Source organism: Mixophyes fleayi, chromosome 11 (genome assembly GCF_038048845.1).
Source record: "Mixophyes fleayi isolate aMixFle1 chromosome 11, aMixFle1.hap1, whole genome shotgun sequence".
NCBI lineage: Eukaryota > Metazoa > Chordata > Amphibia > Anura > Limnodynastidae > Mixophyes > Mixophyes fleayi.
The window spans coordinates 73,139,515-73,160,988 of NC_134412.1; the positions used below are offsets into that span (position 1 = coordinate 73,139,515).

General features: G+C 42.9%; 1 long non-coding RNA gene across 2 annotated transcripts; it reads right to left on the reverse strand.

Annotated features, from left to right (window-relative positions):
* Window positions 1-15,941: 15,941 nt before the first annotated feature.
* On the reverse strand, window positions 15,942-20,495 carry LOC142107983 (uncharacterized). Of its 2 annotated transcripts, none has more exons than XR_012680061.1 (3): window positions 20,230-20,495; window positions 19,052-19,562; window positions 15,942-18,883 (listed from the first exon to the last, which is right to left on the reverse strand). It is a non-coding gene; the product is annotated as an uncharacterized LOC142107983 (long non-coding RNA). The 2 variants fall into 2 exon arrangements; XR_012680060.1 differs by having other exon boundaries at window positions 19,023-19,562.
* Between the last annotated feature and the right edge of the window lie 979 nt (window positions 20,496-21,474).

Genomic DNA, 21,474 nt, shown 5'->3' on the forward strand with positions numbered 1-21,474 from the left:
AGCCTAATCTACCATAGGGGATTTGTTGAGTCTTGGAAGACATAATTTAGAGGAAGAGATTAGTGGTTGAAATTCTACGTGTACCAGGTCATGATCTGATCAAGAGGTAGGAATTATACTGGTATAAACCAGGCGGTAATTGGGAATGGGTAAAGTAAGTACATGAGACCACTGTTTATGGGGGCCAAAATAGAGTTAGTAATCTCTACAGCTGCCATTGCCGAGGTTATTCTCTGGGGGTGTTTAGCCCTTTTATTTTGTATGATGTAAGCTTGCACAACGAGGGAATAGATACAGTCTACAGTAGGTTATGGTAAGATCAGAGTGCCGGGCTACTGAAAATAAAGACTAAGCCCACTTGTCATCCCCTCTCTAGTATGTAACTGTATATACATATGTATTTGTAAGGATAAGTTGGCACTATTCTTAAATGTAGCCATGTGGATTTTTCGGGCACCGCTATATTATGTACAAAGTCCTAAAAATGAGCTACCATCTGCTGGTCTCACTGGGGTCATTTGCCAACCTCTAGCACTTCACCTTGCAGAACTTCATATGCTAGCAGTTGACCACATGTTATCAGAAGTGCCAGTCAGTTCGGAGCATGATTTTGCCAAAAAAACAGTAAGAGGTTAAATTGGGAGGTAACTCCAGATGCCCCAATATCAAAGTGTTCATGTTACTTTGTACTGACAAGTGGGACCCTATAGTTTAACATCGAGTTCATCCAGGCTTCCCGAACTCTGCAGGGCTGCTGCTGATTATGTGATAGACAGAAAAGTTGGTGTCAGACGCTCTGAAAAGCGTCTGCCAACCTGGATGGGGCTCACTGTCTAGCACCCACCTAGCTGCAAATGTCACCACTGTGGGAAATTGACCATAAAAGCAGCCTCTCCTCCAGTTTCTACAGACTGTTGCTCAGACAGTACAGACATTGGACTTGGTAAGGAAATCCTTGAGGACATCTGGAAGTGGCATAAGACTCAGACGACTTTGTCTCTTTGTGTGCCAACCAAAAGAGACGTAACACTGGACTTGGTCGCTGGTTTGCCTTTTAGAGGAGTGAAGAAGCAGAAGGTCAGCTTAGCTGGAACATCTCTCAGGGGACTGGTGACTTTGTCTCTATCTGCTGCAGTGAACCCACTGGTACTTTGCCTTAAAAGTGCTATGGCTTTTTTCAATGTTGTTTTAAGGCTACAATAAAAGTGCATTCTGCTTTTTATCAAGATACTTGCCTAGGTGTGATTAGTACACATTAGGGGTATCGGTGCCAATGGGGAAAGAATAGGTAGAGAGGGGAAAAGGGTAAATAGCATTTGCGTATTTGATCATGTCTCATCATTTGAGAGGTGGATCTCCATCAGGGGAGGGCTGGCAAATTTTGGCCTGGGGTCAAGACTCGACTCAGCAGCCTATTTTAAAGGAAAAAAATGCAGGTGGCCTAGTGACCAAGCCCAAGGTAGCCCACGGTGAGACCGGCCTGGGGGGCAGATTCCCCCTGCCCCCCAGCCCAGCCTGCCCCTGATTTCGATGCCCCATGAATGGAGAGACTCAACCTCTCAAGATGAGGGATAAAGGCATCTCATAATGACCTCTAATGCTCTTATAATAGTGGGCAAGTATATGTAAAGCTAGTCCAGTGGTATCTTATATTGCAACTGCAGCTCACAACTAACAGAAGTAGTCAGGCACGACCTTACATCCTCAGATTCATAGTGACTGAACAGCTTCAAATTTGTTGCTTATCTATTTCGTAGGGGTGGTAAAGTCGTAGGAGTTGGTGATTCACAGTTGTGGGAGTCCAGGACTTCTGTTCAGTACTTTGCAGGGCTTCTCTGTGACTATGTGACGACACTAGCAGGAAGGTGGCATTGTATGGCTGAACAAAGCCCCCCTGGAGCAACAATTGCATGCTTTTCTTGACAACTTTGGATTTTGCAGGGTTTAATACATAGCTGTAAGTAATGACAAAAGAAAACCCCCATCTGTGATTTCTCTCTTTCTGTTAGATTTGTTTTACGGATTTCTAGACCCTGCTGTTTGGCTGTTGTTGCCTATGATTCTCCTACGACTCCTCTTCCAAAGAATATTTTTCCAGTTTAGCAAAAATAATTGGAGACATGCCAATTCTGACATGTCTCTGGTGTTCTGAAAGAAAGTGTGAATAAATCAGGATCCAAGTAAGTCACTATGAACTGGTCCAGTAAATCTTTAAACACATCATTAAAAATGTGATGAAAGGTAGCAGAGGTGTTGCAAAGTTCAAATGGCATGACCATGTGTTCGATATGGATGTATTGGGTGTGCAATGCTGTTTTCCATTTGTACCATATCTAACCTGGAACAGATGATAGTTCCCCCTGAAGTCCAGCCTAGAAGAAGCAGGTTTTGTTTTAATACTGTGATTAAATTTAAGGCATGATAGTCAATGCAGGGATGTAAATATACATATTTTTTTTGCCAACAAAATGCCACTTCTTGGCAGTCTTCCAATATCAGAGTTTGCCCAGAGCCTGCTGGATGAATGTGTTGGCTCATTATAAGACTGATAGCACAGCTGGAACAACTTCTAGGGGTAAATGTATCAAGCTGCAATTTTTTTCGGCGATGTAAAACTGCCGCAAATTTAGAGAGATAACCAGCGATTTAAAGCGCAAAACAGCCATATGTATTAACCAGCAGTTTTGACTTTCCAAAATCCAATCTTTGGCGATATGTTTCGATTTTAAAACCCCTATCTCTCCCATGTTGTAGTCAAACTCGCCGGAGATTAAACACAAATTTGTCCGAGTTTCAACAGAAACTGAAACTCGCCCGAGATAGAGCAGAAATGAAAGCATGTAGTGTAAGCAATCTGGTCAATGTTAGTATAACAGGAGGTACAATGGAAGTTTAAATAAACCAAGTTTTTAGTTTGTAGAGGGGCAAAAATGATTATGAACTTTCTTACGGGGGAGAATTTATTTTAAGAATAAATTGGTGGGCCAAATGTAATTATAGATTAAATGTAAGTGTTTTTTTATTTTTACAGTGGCTTACTATTTCATCACCTGGCAATACTTGAAATTTCCTGATGGGGAAACCATTAAAAGTATATACTTGTGGCACTACAGGTGTTAAAATGCACATGAACACTTGTAGTGTCACAAGTCTGTACTTTAAATGGTGTCCCCATCTGGAAATATAATGTGTTGTCATATCATGAAAATATAAATATTGCCCCACTCGCTGGAAATGCAAAATCACAGCTTGATACATTTACCCCTAGACTGCAAAGGAAGAGCTGGTATCTTTTTTCACTCTTCAACCACTTCAAGTCATTTTTATCATTAGTCATTATTCAAGGCAGGGGTATTTACCAGGATGTCAGGAGGCTAACCAGCCTTAGTAATATTCTTTGGGTCTGAAGATCTGAGCTATTCAAGGATCCTTAGCTCACTTTGGACCCGAGTAGTCTTGGTGGCCCTGCACATGTGGTCGGCTTGCCCAGTATTGTAGGGGAAGAAAGGGACAGTTTAAATTAATCAAAGGGGTAGTCCTAAACTGATCGTAGACCTCATTGGTCTGCCCAACACACTTTAATGTATAGGCATTCCCTACACTCTTAAGAGCTACCTCCACAAACTAGAAGTACTCCTTGGGGTAAATGTATTAACTTGCGATATTTGACGCTATTCGGCGAGTTTGCAATGAAAATTTAAAGTGGCAATGGCTTTATTGGCTAAACAATGACTTTAAAGCCATTGCTGCTTTAAATTTTCACTGCAAACTTGCTGAATAGAGGCGACTTGCAAAGATCGCAAGTTAATACATTTACTGCTCAGTTTAGCCTCCGTTATGGCTTAAAGGAACTATGAGTGTTCGAGAACATGGACACTGACTTTATACACAGTTAAAAAAAAAATGGAGGTGTTGCCCATAGCAACCAATCAGATTCTATCATTTATGTAGTACATTCTAGAAAATGATAGCTAGAATCTGATTGGTGGCTAAGGGCAACACCTCCATGTTTCCTTTTTAGCAGGTTTGATAAATCTACCCCACAATCTGACATTTTCTGCTGTCCCAGTACGATAGACGCTTCTACATCATTTTTAAAAAAACAACACGATCCACTGTCCTAACAAATGTTTAATTCATTCATTAAAAAGCTACTTTTGCATGAAAAACTCAGCATCTTGGGCACATAACAAAATGCAATTATTGGCTGTATAAGGTTGGATGGATATGGTATGCTATGAGCATAGCCTGGTATTGTACACCTGCCTCTCAGCAAGTTTCCACAAGATAAGATTCAGAAGGAATTTAACATGGACTATGGCGTAGAAACACCCAGTGAGAAATTACATTTCCGATGTCAAGTCAAATTTGTGGATAACAGGAAGTTAGACCTAATCAGGGGTGAAATTGGTAGGAGAAGTTAAACTGCCAGAAAAAGTGTAACTATTTAATGGGATACTATGCTATGTAGACTAGTTTATCAACATTACTAGCAATACTTTCTAGCAGTCATTACGAAACAACAAACCAGTTAAAAAACAATACATTTTAAGTTAAATATATGATTTTGCTCTAGAAACTATATCTAGGATGGTAGAATTCCATGGAGGGATATAATTTCTCAATATCATTGTCACACCACTCAAACACAAGAGAAATTCTCACCACAGCCCTTAAATCAAGGGAGAGATATTTATAGGCAGATTTGGTGAGTGGCGTGTAGGGGGTTGTGAGTGGCATGTAGGGGAGTGTGAGTGACAGGAAGGGAAGGTGTGAGTGGCATGTGGGGGGGGTGAGTGACAAGTAGGGGGGTGTAAGTAGAATGTAGGGGAGGTGTGACTGGCATGTGTGGGGGGGGGGGGTGAGTGACAAGTAGGGGGTGTAAGTAGAATGTAGGGAAGGTGTGAGTGGCATGTAGGGGGTTGTGAGTGGCATGTAGGGGAGTGTGAGTGACAGGAAGGGAAGGTGTGAGTGGCATGTGTGAGGGGGTGAGTGACAAGTAGGGGGGTGTAAGTAGAATGTAGGGTAGGTGTGACTGGCATGTGTGTGGGGGGGTGAGTGACAAGTAGGGGGGTGTAAGTGGAATGTAGGGGAGGTGTGACTGGCATGTGTGGGGGGGGGTGAGTGACAAGTAGGGGGGTGTAAGTGGAATGTAGGGGAGGTGTGACTGGCATGTGTGAGGGGGGGGTGAGTGACAAGTAGGGGGGTGTAAGTGGAATGTAGGGGAGGTGTGACTGGCATGTGTGAGGGGGGGGTGAGTGACAAGTAGGGGGGTGTAAGTGGAATGTAGGGGAGGTGTGACTGGCATGTGGGGGGGTGAGTGACAAGTAGGGGGGTGTAAGTGGAATGTAGGGGAGGTGTGACTGGCATGTGGGGGGGTGAGTGACAAATAGGGGGGTGTAAGTAGAATGTAGGGGAGGTGTGAGTGGCATGTAGAGGAGGTGTAAGTGGCATGTAGGGGGGGTGTGAGTGGCATGTAGGGGGGTGTGAGTGGCATGTGGGGGGGGTGTGAGTGGCATGTAGGGGAGTGTGAGTGACAGGAAGGGAAGGTGTGACTGGCATGTGGGGGGGGGTGAGTGACAAGTAGGGGGGTGTAAGTAGAATGTAGGGGAGGTGTGACTGGCTGGTGGGGAGGGGAGAGTGACAAGTAGGGGGGTGTAAGTAGAATGTAGGGGAGGTGTGACTGGCATGTGGGGGGGGGGTGAGTGACAAGTAGGGGGGTGTAAGTAGAATGTAGGGGAGGTGTGACTGGCTGGTGGGGGGGGGGGTGTGAGTGACAAGTAGGGGGGTGTAAGTAGAATGTAGGGGAGGTGTGACTGGCATGTGTGGGGGGGGGGTGAGTGACAAGTAGGGGGTGTAAGTAGAATGTAGGGAAGGTGTGAGTGGCATGTAGGGGGTTGTGAGTGACAGGAAGGGAAGGTGTGAGTGGCATGTGTGAGGGGAGGGGTGAGTGACAAGTAGGGGGGTGTAAGTAGAATGTAGGGGAGGTGTGACTGGCTGGTGGGGAGGGGAGAGTGACAAGTAGGGGGTGTAAGTAGAATGTAGGGGAGGTGTGACTGGCATGTGTGGGGGGGGGGGGTGAGTGACAAGTAGGGGGTGTAAGTAGAATGTAGGGGAGGTGTGACTGGCTGGTGGGGAGGGGAGAGTGACAAGTAGGGGGTGTAAGTAGAATGTAGGGGAGGTGTGACTGGCATGTGTGGGGGGGGGGTGAGTGACAAGTAGGGGGTGTAAGTAGAATGTAGGGAAGGTGTGAGTGGCATGTAGGGGGTTGTGAGTGACAGGAAGGGAAGGTGTGAGTGGCATGTGTGAGGGGGTGAGTGACAAGTAGGGGGGTGTAAGTAGAATGTAGGGTAGGTGTGACTGGCATGTGTGTGGGGGGGTGAGTGACAAGTAGGGGGGTGTAAGTGGAATGTAGGGGAGGTGTGACTGGCATGTGGGGGGGTGAGTGACAAGTAGGGGGGTGTAAGTAGAATGTAGGGGAGGTGTGAGTGGCATGTAGAGGAGGTGTAAGTGGCATGTAGGGGGGGTGTGAGTGACAAGTAGGGGGGTGTAAGTAGAATGTAGGGGAGGTGTGACTGGCATGTGTGGGGGGGGGGTGAGTGACAAGTAGGGGGTGTAAGTAGAATGTAGGGAAGGTGTGAGTGGCATGTAGGGGGTTGTGAGTGACAGGAAGGGAAGGTGTGAGTGGCATGTGTGAGGGGGTGAGTGACAAGTAGGGGGGTGTAAGTAGAATGTAGGGTAGGTGTGACTGGCATGTGTGTGGGGGGGTGAGTGACAAGTAGGGGGGTGTAAGTGGAATGTAGGGGAGGTGTGACTGGCATGTGGGGGGGTGAGTGACAAGTAGGGGGGTGTAAGTAGAATGTAGGGGAGGTGTGAGTGGCATGTAGAGGAGGTGTAAGTGGCATGTAGGGGGGGTGTGAGTGGCATGTAGGGGGGTGTGAGTGGCATGTGTGAGGGGGGGGTGAGTGACAAGTAGGGGGGTGTAAGTGGAATGTAGGGGAGGTGTGAGTGGCATGTAGAGGAGGTGTAAGTGGCATGTAGGGGGGGTGTGAGTGGCATGTAGGGGGGTGTGAGTGGCATGTGGGGGGGGTGTGAGTGGCATGTAGGGGAGTGTGAGTGACAGGAAGGGAAGGTGTGACTGGCATGTGGGGGGGGTGTGAGTGACAAGTAGGGGGTGTAAGTAGAATGTAGGGGAGGTGTGAGTGTCATGTGGGGGGGGTGTGAGTGACAAGTAGGGGGGTGTAAGTGGAATGTAGGGGAGGTGTGAGTGTCATGTGGGGGGGTGTGAGTGACAAGTAGGGGGGTGTAAGTAGAATGTAGGGGAGGTGTGAGTGGCATGTGGGGAGGGGTGAGTGACAAGTAGGGGGTATAAGTGGAATGTAGGGGAGGTGTGAGTGGCAGTTACCATTTTGGTTACTGCCCACTGTCTTCCGTTTCTCCTGTAGCAGCTTCCAAAGAATAAGCCTCTGCTACTATCTGCATAGACCTCATTTTCACTGTCACTACTGATTGATTGCAGGCTGCCAACGGGCCTACACTCTCCTAGCACCACTGAACGCTACAAGTAATTAATTAGCTCAACCATGGACCTCTGAATTTCATGTCTAGTGGTTATATTCTAGCTCTTTTTATGCTAGATAAATTACACCTAAGGGTCTATTTATTAATCTGCAGTGGTACCACTCATTATGTATTGCTGCAAATTGCAGCAATATATGATCCAGTACCGCTGATCTTTGCTGTGCAGGGGCTGCTCAGGGAGCCCCAGAAAAGAAGCCCCTGCTACAGAAAGTGATTGGGTCTTTGCTGACAGCGAATGTAGAATCTGAACTGCGCATACGTGACTAAAGTTTGCACATGCACATAGAAATCATGCAAAAGCCATTCTAGCTTCAGTGGACCCCATAGAGACAGGTAAGTTAACAGCATCCCGAGATAGAGCTAGTTTGTAGTGTAAAAAGAATGCTTTTTACTGCTTAGTAAATTACTAACATCGTAACCCACTAGATGTTTTCTCCAGGTTTATGGCCGATCGTCATAAACACTCCCCTTAAATTTGAACTGCACTTATTTTCAATGCATCTCTATCTCTATTTATTTAAAACAATACTGTAGGGCATTATTTGTGTGAGACAGATAAACAAATACTAACTTACACAAATATCTCTTAGTAAGGGCATTCTAAACTAACACTACATGAGGAACTTTTTGCAATGTTTAGTCTAACAACATTCTACCAGTAACACAATAGTATGCACAATACTAATCTTACCACTAGAGGTCAAGCTTGTTCTTGCACACAGAAAACATTTTCAACAGCAAACTACAGTCCATATTTCTAACCAATATATTTGTCACTAATTATCATATTTAAAGATAATTAGGGAACGTTGTTTAAAGGCCTTGTTTCCTTTTCCTTCATATTTGATTCTGTCCTACTTTTAATGTGTTGCTTTTTTGGTCTCTACATAACAATTTATTGGGATTCAACTCTTTGAGTGTGGAGACAGAAAACAGAGAAAGCAAGTGCTAGGATTGACTGGATGTTTATGGAAGATGAGCTCAGATCCAAAGCACTTATTAACCATTTTTTCCTAGATTATGACAATGATAAACCTACTGGGAAAGAGAATGTTTTCTCTCTTGCCTACTGTGGATCAAAAATGGACTTTTAAAAATCCAATTAAATTTTAAATTGTTATATATGCTTCTTCTCACTAATTTAATTATTTAGAGATATGCTGAGATACTTCATATTTAGACGTTATTTTTATTTAAACTATGACACTACATGGGGAACTTTTTGCAATGTTTAATCTGATCACATTCTGCCAGTTAACACAACAGTATGCACAATACTAATCTTACCACTAGAGGTCAGACTTGCTGAAGACAACTCCCCTTCATCCCTGTTATCCCTGTGATCCTTAAATTGTTTTGACTGGCTCTGTTGTCCTGATATTCTTGGGCTCCTTGGAAAATGTTGATATTCTATCACAGTAGTTCTATATCAGATTCCATTAGGACTCAACCTCCTCCATCTTCCTTTCAAACTGGTCAGTTCTTACCCCAGTAGAGGACAATTCTGATTTTAGACTACGGATAGCCCTTTGGACTTCTAATGTAGTGTGCACCACCCTCATTTTGTTTAGGTTGGCACTTATAATTGTTTTATAATAATTACTTAATAAGATGCTGGTAATTGTAGCACAGGAGCTCTGTCAATACAGATGCCAAGCCATAGCCACAATGTATGGCTAGAATTAATTGTGATAGTGCAGGTAAATCAGGGCTGTCTTTATAACATGTGGAACTTTTATGCGTTATACACTTTGTATTACATTGGCCAGAGTGCTCCAAGAAAACTGGAAGGTGTCTCATTTAGGAGAAGACCTGACTTGTGCCAGCTCTGATGGCAACATTCAGGTTAGTTTGCGGAGTAAGGGCAGCACAGTGGCTCAGTGGTTAGCACTTCTGCCTCACAGCACTGGGGTCATGAGTTCAATTCCCGACCATGGCCTTATCTGTGTGGAGTTTGCATGTTCTCCCCGTGTTTGCGTGGGTTTCCTCCGGGTGCTCCGGTTTCCTCCCACACTCCAAAAACATACTGGTAGGTTAATTGGCTGCTATCAAAATTGACCCTAGTCTCTCTCTGTCTGTGTGTGTGTGTGTTAGGGAATTTAGACTGTAAGCTCCAATGGGGCAGGGACTGATGTGAGTGAGTTCTCTGTACAGCGCTGCGGAATCAGTGGCGCTATATAAATAAATGGTGATGATGATGATGGAGTGAAAATGGCTGTGGGCTCCTTCACACAGCAAGGAGCACTCTCTAAAATGCACCTTTTATCTCAATTCAGTAATCCTGCTCTGCTGGTTATTCTTTCACTCACACATCAACGCCAACATCACCATAGTTAAGTAGTCTTTGTCACTGAAGATCTTGCCAAATGTGCACCGGCTTTCAATATACTTTGGATACCCCCTGTACTCATCTGTCTGTATTTTATTCTGGTTGTTATTATTCCTCCTTATTGCTCTCTAGCTTAATATTGTGCTTAATGCTGCGGTACAAACAATCACATTTGGAGTCAGTAATGTGTTATTGTTAGTAAGCAAAGCTATAACCTAATGTCCACACACTCACAGGTTATATAAAATGCTGTTTGAATAACAGGTGAGTGACCCAGTGAGTACACATTGGAATAAAAGCCAACAGTTCAAAGGTGATTCAATCCTTTAATATGTTGGATCTATCCGGTTTAAAACTCTCTGGAAACATTTTACCTAGTAGCACATCTTCCCAGCTTTGTTTTCTCTACAACAGAGTAAAAGATGTGTTTGCACAATTGATTTACTTGTGCTGGGTGAGGCAGCTGTTCTGGAGAGATGGTCCTTCCTTTGAAGAGTTAAAACTGTATAATTTACAAAGCTGCAAAAAAAAATATAGTCCTGCAGCACAAATGCGTTTTATGTCCTACACATATGTTTGCGTGATAGCCCTCTTGTATTGCATCACATATGGTTAGACCATACTTGTCTACTCTCCCAGAATTTCCGGGAAGCTCCTGAAATTTCCGTGAGGCTCCCAAATTTCAAGCAGTCTTCCAGGACTAGTAGGCATCCTTCCGGAGGTGATGGGGGCAGGGCTTAATGACACGATTTTGTGCCGCTAAACCCCGCCCCCTGCTATGAAGTGCCGGGAATTTTGGCATTTCCTACCAGAGGCAGGGCTACTGTGATGCATTGGTGTCGCCCCGCCCCCTCCTACCTCCTGTCACATGACCTCCTGAATTGAAAAGTGGGCAAGTATGGGCTAGACATGAAAAGGTGGTAGCAACTGGCTGGGGTGCAGAAAGTGATGGGAGGAGCTTGGGGACTGGGGCATTCCTTTCTAAACGTGGGCTAGGAGCGAGGCAGTACCTCACTCTGTGCATGCATCGAAAAATGATTATAGGACAAGATACCCTTTTTAATACAGTAGTAGATTATTTCCACCATGAACATTTGTGGTCCCAGCAATACCACTAAAGGTTGCGCAGAACGCATGTAAAAGGTTGTTCCAAGTAGATGAATGTGGGTGTGTACCTTGCTATGCAGGAGGTGGGCAGATAGACATTATTTCCGGTTTGTAACTTACCCCCATTGTCCAGCCTCCTTCTCTGCAGGGGCTCACAGATTGTATGCGGAGCAGAAAGTAACAAAACAATTTCCTTGGGAATGGTAGATAGACAACTGATGTCAGTTTCAACATTTCTCTTTTTCATTATAGGTAAGTCCCACATTTGTTCTCTTCCTCCTCATGCATCAGTAGCATGGATGTGACGTTACATGGTGACGTATGGTGAAATCCCAAAAATCAGATCGCTATACAATTAGGTTATAATTACAAAAATCCCTATCGAAAGTGAAATGAAAAGTAACCCAGTGGTGAATTGTCTTAACCTCATTTTTCTTACTATAGATTTACAGCATACTGCTCCCTATCACTGCAACAAGGAATATCACACGGTGGCTCAGTGGTTAGGACTTCTGCCTCACAGCACTGGGGTCATGAGTTCAATTCCCGTCCATGGCCTCATTTGTGTAGAGTTTGTATGTTCTCCCCGTGTTTGCGTGGGTTTCCTCCGGGTGCTCCGGTTTCCTCCCACACTCCAAAAACATACTAGCAGGCTATTTGGCTGCTATTAAAATTGACCCTAGTCTCTCTATCTCTCTCTGGGGCATATTTAAGAAAGCACGATAGTGCTTTTACCGAGTAATTAAGGTGCCTCCGTGTCCTCCGCAAATTTATTAAGGGTGCATCGCAGCAGATATCATGGATATCTGCTGCTTTGCATTCCTCTTCGTTTTTGGGAGCAGTCACCATTCAACAGTATGGTGACTGCTCCCAGCTGCAATCTAACAAGTTCCGAAAAAGCTGGCGTACATTATCAGAAATGAAAAAACCCAATGCTGTCAGCTCTGCTCCGAAGAGCAGAGCTGGACAGTGCATGTGTGGAGGGATCACATGATCCCTCCCTGTCACTCACCGCTCGCAGAATTGCAGACAGACCGGGATCTTTGTGGAACTGCACATGCGCAATGGAAAGAAGAAGAGGAACGAAGATGACGTGAAGGAGATCCTAGAGACAGCGCGTCCCGAAGAGGGGGGTAAGTGTAATTTTTTTTATCACAGAAACAGCAGTTTTTCGGAACTGCTGTTTCTGTGTTCCATTTTTAATAAATTTGAGAAATAGATCAATCCTTATCCATGCGATAAGGATTGATAACTATTTCTCATTTCTGCCGATGAATGATAAATGTGCCCCTGAGTCTGTGTGTGTATGTTAGAGAATTTAGACTGTAAGCTACAATGGGGCAGGGACTGATGTGAATGAGTTCTCTGTACAGCGCTGTGGAATCAGTGGCGCTATATAAATAAATGGTGATGATGATGAAATATAAAATTGTGAGTAAACTTTAAGAGATTATACATGTGGAATAGGAGGTTCTAGACTGTGCCAAAATCAATTTGAGTCGAAGTTTAATTATGTATTTTTATCAGTAACACTGAAAAGATTGCCTATACAGCATACACCCTACTTTATTACACAGACAGACTATTTCACATGGATTTTCTTACTTTGCATTCCGATGACACACTCGATACACTAACCATATGGAAGATTACTCTGTTATCATACAATAACCATATACATGCTTGTTTAGCAAGGTGACAGAAAAGCGCAACACAAATATGGTCATTTCTGCTCCCGCACTAGCACAATTCAACAACAGCAGGTTTATAGGATACACACTGTGGGCCTGAGTCATTAAGAAGAGCAAAGCAGAAGAAAGGAGTAACTTTGCACCTGGGCAAAACCATGTTGCATTGGAGGGGGAGGTAAATTTAAAATGTGGGGACAGATTTATAGTTGGGGTAGGGCATGTCCTAGATCAACTTTAAATTTCAGTGTAAAAATAAAGCTATCAAGTATTTGTGTGCTAGATGAAAAAAACAGCCAGTATTTAACTTATGTGCAAAATAATAAACTAATTTGCACCCCTTGTATTGTAACATGGTTTGTACCTGGGAGCATTTACTTTTTTTCCTCTTACTTTCCTTAATGACTCAGGCCCCGTATGTGCAAAATATTATCAGCACTTACACCTATCAGCCACACTATAAAATCCACTGACAAGTGAATTGAACAACATTGATTATCATGTTACAATGGCACCTGTCAAGGTGTGAACAGTCAGTTCAAGTTGATGTATTGGAAGCAGGAAAAATGGACAAGAGTAAGGTTCTGAGTGACTTTGACAAGGGCCAAATTTGTGATAGCTAGAAAAGTGGGTCAAAGGATTTCCGAAATGGCAGGTATTGTGGGCTGTTCCCGAGATACAGTGGTTAGTACATACCAAAAGTTGTCCAAGGAAAGACAACCAATGAACCGGTGAAAGGGTCATGGATGCCCAAGGATCATTGATGTGCATGGGGAGCGAAGGCTAGCTCGTCTGGTCTAATCCCACAGACAAGCTATTGTAGCACAAATTGTTAAAAAAAAGTTAATGCTGGCTATGATAGAAAGGTGGCAGAACACACCGTGCATCGCAGCTGGCTGTGTATGGAGTTGCGTAGCCGCAGACCGATCAGAGTGCCTATGCTGACCCCTATCCACTGCTGAAAGTGCCTACAGTGGGCATGTGAGTGCCAGAACTGCACCATGGGGGAATGGAAGAAGGTAGTCTGTGCTGATGAATCACATTTTCTTTTATATCATATGTAAGGCCGGGTGCGTGTGCATTTACCTGTGGAACAGATGGCTGCAGGATGCACTATGGAAAGAATGCAAGCGGACGGAGCCAGTGTGACGCTCTGAGCAATGATCTGCTGGGAAACTTTGGGTCCTGACATATATCTGGATATTACTTAGACACGTACCACCTACCTAAACCCCTTGACCATGCCTATATGTTTTATGCTTTGAGTTGCTGACACTTAATTGGCTGCTCAGATATTTGCATTAACAAGCAGGTGTAAAGGTGTAGCTAATAACGTGACCACTGAGTGTATATAGTCCAAAACCATCATATTATATACCTCATGTGTATATAGATACCTAATAGTGTAGTATGTTCAGTGTTCTTCCCAGAACATTTTTTCAGCCAGGTGGCATTAAGAAGTAGCCGGATGGAGGCGGTAATACTTTGCAATCATATTGAAAAATGTTGGCGGTTATTGCCCACAGCTGCCAGGACTGGTCAGACTGGTGGTCAGTGGTCTAACACACACTGCTGGCTGTAGTGCTCACATAGTGCCTGTTCTAATAGGAGAAACAATGGTTTATTCTATTATAATAGGACTCTGTTAGGCTCCAAGAGCCGGGTGACAAGTAAAACAGCCGGGTGGAGCACCCAGGAAATAGGTGCTTGGGAGAACGCTAAATTCTTTATGGAAAGTGCCAAAAAAAACCCGTATAGTGGGCAAACTTGTAGTAAAGTTTATCTAGACATTCCAATATTGCTATGTAGCATTGGAAAGGTTAGAAAACAGCCAGGAATTGATCAACTGGTATGTAGGCTCTTCTGCCCAAATGAGGGATCCAGAGATTAGACCAAATAACGTATGGGACACCACCCTACACATTTGGTTTGGGAACTACATCAGGAGTCTGGCCTCCCTTACTGATAAGTGTTCATATATTATATACAGTCAAGAAGACATCCCCCTAATCATGCGCTGTGTGAGCCTTATATTAAAAATAATGAGGGGCGGAAAACCCACCAGAGCCATGATTGGGTATTACTAAATATGAGTGACATTACAATTAGATAGGCATGTCTTTATCTTGTGTCAAATACATTCACTGTGATGACATTACCCAGAAATGTGGTAAATGGGCGTTATGGGGGTGAAGTACTCTAAAAAGGTCATCTTGAGAAACCACAACGTTAAAGAAGTCCTAGATAAAATGAGTGTGGTGGCCTCCCGCAGCTCCCGCGGCTTGGCTTCTACACTTCAGCGGTGATCTGGGTTCAGCGACGACTCTAAGGAGAAGGTGGCGCTGCTTAGAGCTCTCCTCCGGATTCAGATGTAGTGGCAACTGATTACATTTCCTCTCTGCCAGGACTGTGCTGGCCAGATAAGCAATAACTCGTCTTTTTTTTGAATGTATGAATTTTTAACCTGTGTTTTTATATTGAAATGAAAGTACCTTGTAAACAAATGAGTGGCCTCTTTTGGCCTTGTTCTGGTGGTTTGGTTGGTGTGTGGATATCTTTTAGGACCTTTATTAAATTGGAAGGAGAAACCAAAGGTCACAGATCATAGCAACTGAGGAAAATATAAGACATATACTGTAGTTTTCAGATAAACCTGCCTTTATATTACTGAAAGTCGATAAGTTATAGGTGGAAAATGTTCTCTATAGTTTGTAAATTACTACACTATTGGCTTGTAAGTAGCCATATAAATTGCTAGTTCCTGGTGCAAATACACGCTGATGATGGTAATGATCACCAGCTTCTGATTGGCTGATTGTGTTTGACCTGTGAAGATTGCTTCATTGCTCGTGCCGATTATATGGTTTGTGGCCCTACTTTTGAATTAATTTTTTGCTATTTTAATTCGTACACAACAAGGAAGATTAAACCTTGTGAATTAGAAAGTTATTTTGTAATTAAATCAAAGCTAATAGGAAATGCGTTTTTCACTATCAAAACAAATGTAAACAAAGTTTTCTGTGCTTATTCCCTACTCAATCCTCAGATTTACCTATCCTAAACTTTATCTTCTCTTTATCTGGGATTTAGCTTTAATAAGCTGAGTTTTCATTCTTTCAGCTTCCCCTGTACTGTTCTCCATTACCATCTCCAGCCCCCAGTCATTATATCACACACCACTTATCTTCACGTTTCACAAGCATATATTAAGAAAATAAAGGAGAAATCGTGCAAAATATATTTCAAAATACATTTATTAAGATTCTCTTTAAAAGTAAAATATTTACTTGTAATTCTGCATAATAAAATAGGAAAATATTACAAACTTGTTCTATAAGAGAAACAAGATAGTGGCTTCCCCTGGACTCACGTGAAGTCATCCTGCAGCGCTCAGGAGAGGAAAAACCCCCTGTGGAGGAAACCTCTGGGGAACCATGGCTGCAAGGACTGCCCTCCCTCTGGGCATTAAGAGGCTATGCAGAGGTAAATTAATTAAATACGCATATGTAAAGGTGTGAAGATGAAATGTTTGTTGATCATGTTGTAATGTAAAGTAGGTCATACTTGCCAACTTTTTAAACCTCTCCTCCAGGAGATCCTGGAGCTGAGGTCATGTGACAGGGGGTAGGAGAGGGCGTGGCGATGCTATTGCGTCACTGTAGCCCCGCTTCCTGTTAAGAAATGATAAAACTCACGTCATTTCAAAGCAGGGGTCGGGGCTTGATAATGCAAAATGGCATCATTAAGCCCCACCCACATCACCTCTAGGCAAATGCCTGCTCTCCGGGGAGTTCAGGAGGACTCCCCGAAATTCAGGAGTCTCCCGAAAATTCCAGGAGAGTAGGAAAGTATGAAGTAGGTTTGACTAAGAAAATTGGTAAGACTGATGTTCCCATCTTCTACCACTTCCCAATTTGTATTCCTCGCATAGTTGCGCAATTTTCCGGAGAGGGTGGGCATCCTCTTTTAAAATCGCAATAGTAGTAGCATCCTGCTAGAACTGCAAATCTGTAGCATGTTGTTAATGAGACGCAGGGTGAAGCAAACGTCAGCCTCTGTAGAAAATCAGAGTGGATAGGAAGGAAGGGAGGAGTGTGAGGTGTTGGCAGGCTGAGATGTTTGTGACAACAGCTGGGGAAGGAGAGAGGTCAGATAGTAAAGACTTGTAGCCAGATCCAGGGACAGCCAGTGTCGAAGAGGGGCATACAGCTCAGTTGCTGTCTGGATCCTGGAATGTTGGGGTCCTGTTTGGGTAAAAGGGATAAGTACATCAAATATGGAAAGCCTAGCCATGAGAGCACACTCTAGCCCCCTTCCCCAACAAGTCTTAATGTTAAAACAATAGCTCCCACATTTAATAATTAGGCAAACAGTCCTGACATTAAATTAATTGTATTCACATTTATAAAATAAACATATTTCCCCAAAGACATTATTCATGGCATTTAAATTTAATAAATACACATACTCCCCCAAGCAGCCCAGACATTAAATAATTAGTATTTGCTTGTAATAAACTTTTTACCCTTCCTAAAAAGCCCCAACACTAAATAATTAGTATTCTCACTGAACAAAAAAACACCCCAGCATAAAAGTATCCCATAGGCACCACCATCACCCCACCAATAAATTCATATATCTGGCATATATCTCTCAATATATTCATATCTCTGGCATATATCTCTCTATTAATTTAACAACCCACACCCCATCTAAACTACATTGACATCAACCCCCCCCCCCTTCCACACACACACTTAAATTCTTTCATTCCAGCACTGCAGTATCTTCAGTCCTCTTCTCATGCTGCCTGCACGCGTGGGACAGATCCCATGTCCTGTGGTACATGCCTCATGTGTGATGAGGTCAGCAGGGGATGAACAGATCATTATGATATGTGGTCATAAGCAATAGGATGGCTGTATATATCAGGGTAGAATTCCTAATTTCTATGGTGTGAACAATAAATGGCTTAAGTTTTAACTTGTGCAATGATGGGCTTTATAGATGCTTTGTGGCTATTTACCGGTCATCTTACCCCCTATCCCTGGTTCTCTGATTTAAGCCTTTTCCCCTGTTCTCTTGATCTAATTATAGAACACACAAAATCTAAAGTAAAAAAAAATAAATTGTCACTTCTTGTGACAATTCTTATTGTCCCTTTCATATTATGTCACAGAGTAATGTCCCCTTAATATTATGTCACAGACTAATGTCCCCACTTCATATTATGTCCCAGACTAATGTCACCTCCATATTATGTCACAGACTAATGTCACCTTCGTATTATGTCACAGAGTAATGTCCCCTTCATATTATGTCACAGAGAAAAGCCCCCTTCGTATTATGTCACAGAGTAATGTCCCCTTTATATTATGTCACAGAGTAATGTCCCCTTCATATTATGTCACAGAGTTATGCCCCCTCCATATTATGTCACAGAGTAATGCCCCCTCCATATTATGTCACAGAGTAATGTCCCCTTTATATTATGTCACAGAGTAATGTCCCCACTTCATATTATGTCACAGACTAATGCCCCCTCCATATTATGTCACAGTTTAATGTCCCCTTCATATTATGTCACAGAGTAATGTCCCCTCCATATTATGTCACAGACTAATGTCACCTTCATATTATGTCACAGAGTAATGTCACCTTCGTATTATGTCACATAGTAATATCACTTTCATATTATGTCACAGAGTACTGTCACCTTCATATTATGTCACAGACTAATGTCACCTTCATATTATGTTACAGAGTAATGTCCCCTTCGTATTATGTCACAGACTAATGTCCCCTTCATTATATGTCACAGACTAATGTACCCTTCGTATTATGTCACAGACTAATGTCCTCTTCATATTATGTCACAGACTAATGTCCCCTCCATATTATGTCAGACTAATGTCCCCTTCATATTATGTCACAGAGTAATGTCCCCTTCATATTATGTCACAGAGTAATGTCCCCTCCATATTATGTCACAGACTAATGTCACCTTCACATTATGTCACAGAGTAATGTCACCTTCACATTATGTCACAGAGTAATGTCACCTTCGTATTATGTCACATAGTAATATCACTTTCGTATTATGTCACAGAGTAATGTCACCTTCATATTATGTCACAGACTAATGTCACCTTCATATTATGTCACAGACTAATGTCCCCTCCATATTATGTCAGACTAATGTCCCCTTCATATTATGTCACAGACTAATGTCCCCTCCATATTATGTCAGACTAATGTCCCCTTCATATTGTGTCTCAGACTAATGTCCCCTCCATATTATGTCAGACTAATGTCACCTCCATATTATGTCACAGACTAATGTCACCTTCATATTATGTCAAAATCCCATGTGTACACATATCGTAAGTACTTACGAATATGCCTGTCAAAGTTTTTTTCTTTTTGATTGTAAAAATTTGTCTGTATTGTAGCATGTCCCTCCTCTCATTGAGTTCTTGTATTATGAATCCTCTAACATAAGCCTCCTGCACGAGATGCACCAGAATTGTTTCTCTGTGATAGTGACTTCCTTGTTTTTTGGAATGTTGTCCGCGTTTCGAATGCCGAACTTCCAGTTTCGGCGGTTACTAGGTGGAAGGCATGAGGTCTTCAATGTTCCACTGTAGTACAATTGGCTGGGTATGTCGGTAGTAATCAGATTAAGCTCTCTGGGCCAGGGTGGGCTCCGCCTACAAAGAAAAGGGGGTGTGGTCCTAAGGCATCGTGGCAAATCGGGGATTCTCCCAGTATCCCGGTGGGCCAGTCCTATGCTGGGGACAGCTAGCAAGATCAGACTTGCTGGTAGTCCATGAGCCACAAGTGGCTGAGATCTTCATCTAGAAGGAGAAAGATAAGTAGTAACACACCAATCCCTGTGACACCATTATTGGTGCAGTAAGAAAATAACACTATCCCTCTAATGCTACAGGTTATATCTTCTTACATTAATCTGTACATATATCAGAGACTGTGCTACCTATCAGAGATATAGAGACATTCCAAGTCTAAGAGATCTAATGCAAGTTACCAATGTTTCTACAAGTGCAATAGCGTTAACTAGTTAATCTTGCCAGGACTGTGATTATTGTGGTAAATCTTTGTTGATTTATATTTTTCACACTGTGTGTGAGGGAGTTGTGGGAGAGTTTGGGAGCCAGAGAATGCACATGTGGCGGCCATCTTGTTTGTTCGTTATTAAATAAACACCCAGTTGATTGCTTGTAACCACGGTGAGTGGTCTATTATGATTTAGAAGGTTAGTGTGGTTGGGTACAAGGGGCTTCCTGAATCAACCCTTGGTGGATTCAGTCATAGTCTGCATCCTACCATACTGTGTAGAAGACTCGGGTGGAGGCACTGAAGAGAGAAACATTTGACAACCCCATTGAGAGTGCTAGGGAAAGGGGTGCTACATTAGAAGATCCAAACAAGCTCAAGCTCTTATTTTAGGGTAGACACAGGTACATCCAAATGAGGTATAGCTCTTTTTGGTGACATACTTACATAATGCAGGTCTTTTTCGGCAAGATGGCTACAAGTTTGTGAAGCACAAGTCAGAGGACGGCAAGGTGCAGAGGATGTAGTACGTGCAGGACAGCTTGTGATGTATGCTGGTGCTGTGTCTGTGTCCTGGTTGTGTGTGAGACAGGATGGAATCTTGAAGCCTGATATCAGCAGTTACCATTATGATGTCACATCATGACCTCACTCAGTTCAATATTCCATACTGTAGAAATGTCCACAGGCTATCTATCACACAACTGTTCATTTACCAAGTCCTCTGTCACCAGATGTTCTTCTCTTCTCACCTAATTCCACACAACTCCTATCACCTCCTGTCATCTAGTATATTTGATTTATCTGCCATTCTTTTCAATTTATTTCTGGACCTCTAAATGTTCTGCTAATTAGATCCATAACTACCAAAAGGCTGCAGTCATTAAAGGAAAGAAAAAGAAAACAGTTGATGGTTTTATAGCTTACAAAGTGATAATGGCCAGGCCTATAGTATTAGGTACTTATCCTATAATTGACATTATTAAAAAATAAAGAAAATAATGCTGTTCAAATAAAACACTGCTCCCCTTTACACACAATACAGCTTTATTGCATTAAAAGAGTTTTGTTTTTTATTAAGAAGTATAAATAATCTCCTCCCTCCATGATAATAGTACTCTGGTAGTGGTCCCTCCCCTCTCCATAAGAGGGTGGATCCACCTGGAGGGTCTAAGGCAGGCCTGTCCAACCTGCGGCCCTTCAGATGTTGTGAAACTACAAGCCCCAGCATGCTTTGCCGGTAGACAAGCAGTTGATAGCTGGAAGGGCATGCTGGAACTTGTAGTTTCACAAACACCTGGAGGGCCGCAGGTTGGACAGGCCTGGTCTAAGACTTCCAATTAATGACATTGAGTTGGATCTTTCCTGCTGTGCAGAGAGCCAATTAGCGCTGAAGGTGATCAGCAACGGCCCCAGCTATATGTGAGCACCAGGACCCTGCTACATAGAGTAAATGAATTAAGAGGGACCCCACCAAAGTACCATTATTAGGAAGGGATGGATGTATTCATTTTAAATAAAGTTTAAATATCCTTTAACAACAATAAGCAGTTTGAGTTTACACTTAATGAAATCATTTATGTACGAAACTCTCAAAATAAGTGTTTCGTAAATGTCATTATCTGCTGGATAGCACTAAGAGATTGTACTTCTGTCCCTTGTTTAGCAAAACATGTTTTTAATCCCTGAAAT